This window comes from Rhagoletis zephyria, unplaced genomic scaffold, assembly GCF_001687245.7.
Source record: "Rhagoletis zephyria isolate East Lansing unplaced genomic scaffold, Rhagoletis_zephyria_1.1 Rzeph_scaffold_03725, whole genome shotgun sequence".
NCBI lineage: Eukaryota > Metazoa > Arthropoda > Insecta > Diptera > Tephritidae > Rhagoletis > Rhagoletis zephyria.
The window spans coordinates 38,553-40,319 of record NW_016160808.1 but is presented as its reverse complement, the minus strand read 5'-3'; positions in this window follow the sequence as shown (position 1 = coordinate 40,319).

Sequence of the window (1,767 nt, the reverse complement as noted above, 5' to 3'; positions counted from 1 at the left end):
GCAACACAGAAAGGAGAATTCTACTGCCTGAGGGTTATAATCCCTAAGTGCGGCCGAAGGCCGCCTACGCAGAAAGGTGTTCTCTGCAAAATGTGTTCAGCCCCCCCTTCTTCGGCAACACAGAAATAATAATTCTACTAAGTAAAAATTCCGAATTAAAAATCCGCTTTTATTATTCAAAATTCCAGTCTGGTAGCACTAAGTTGTATGTTATTTTGCTATCTTATTCATCGTTTATATGAAAACTTTAACAATAAATTATATAAGAACTATAGGGTTGCTAGAAAAAAGGGGGGTAGTTTTGAAATCAGGGGGTCCGATTCTACCCCCCCTCGTCCCCCCTTTTTCTAGAATTTGCCGTCCGTCTACTAAAATTTTCCCCTAAATCTGACTACTTCGAACTTTTTCTGACTATTTCTGGGAGATAAGGAACGCTCCTGTTATATGTATATTTATTTAAATAGATATTATCTCGTAAATATAATTTTTTCCAATTTAGTGAGGTAGTTTCTATAATTTCTTTATCCCCGTGCTAGTAGTATAAAGTTAGTGATACTGAGCTCTATAACCAAAGAAAACACGACCATTGTCGCATGTGTAAACGAAAAGAGAGTGTGAGTCGTTCGTGTAACAGAGTGCGTAAACTTATGTATATGATTATCTGCTTGATAAAGTTATCGGTTTAGATGAATACCACTATTATATATAATTGTATTTACCTGTTTAGGCTGAGAAACTTCGACGTCATTGCAATTTTCGCATGGTTTCCGTGTTGCTTGATTTGGTGAATTTATGCGATGGGCTTTTTCTAGATGCTTCCATAAAGACGATGTACTATTTTTAGAAGCCAGTCTATTGCCACATTTGAGGCATTCCACCTTTGAACCTTTATTGAAGTGGATCCAAACACCACTTGGAGGCATTTATTTTTAAAATGTAATTAAAATTTACATGCACACATGTATTTATGTACATATAATGATTTTTTAATTCATAATTTCACGATTCTAACTAACGCGCATCTAAAGACGTATGAAATAGAGGTGGGTAACTCAACTCAGAGTTGAGTTATTGAGTTGATTCCCATAAGTTAATCGGTAACTGAGACTCCCTGTCCAAAAAAAATGTACCTCAGTAACTCAGTTGATGCCGTAGGGCTCACATGATTCAATTGGGGAAAATTTTAGAATGGTAACCCCCGATTACGGAATTAAGGAAAATAGGGCGGGTAGAGGGGGTTCTAAAGGCGGTGTATGTAAAGTTTTAAAGCGCGCAACCTTATAGTTTTTAAGTAATTTGTTATTTAAGTTTGTAATTTTCACCAACTTGTATGGGACTATTTCACAATATATAATGCACTTTCCACTAAATTTACACGTTATTTACACTCAATATATGCGCAGCTAGAGTGTGCACGTTCAAACAAATAAATACTTTTAGTATATTACAGCTTTTTTATAAAAAATTGATTGTTGTTTAATTTTATGAGAGTACATGCAGAATATGTGCAAATGGCAGCAGGACTGTGTTGCCATATGTAAAAAACCAAGAGTGGAAAGCAAGAGCAAAAGAAAATACGATTAAAACGAAAACACGATAAGGTTATTTTGTTCAGATTAAAATAAATAGTAGGGGAATCAGGGGCTGAACACCTTTCTTCGTAGGCGGCCTTCGGCCGCGCTTAGGGATTATAACCTCACAACGTAGAATTCTCCTTTCTGTGTTGCCAAAGAAAAGGGGCCGAACACCTTTTGCATAGAACACCTT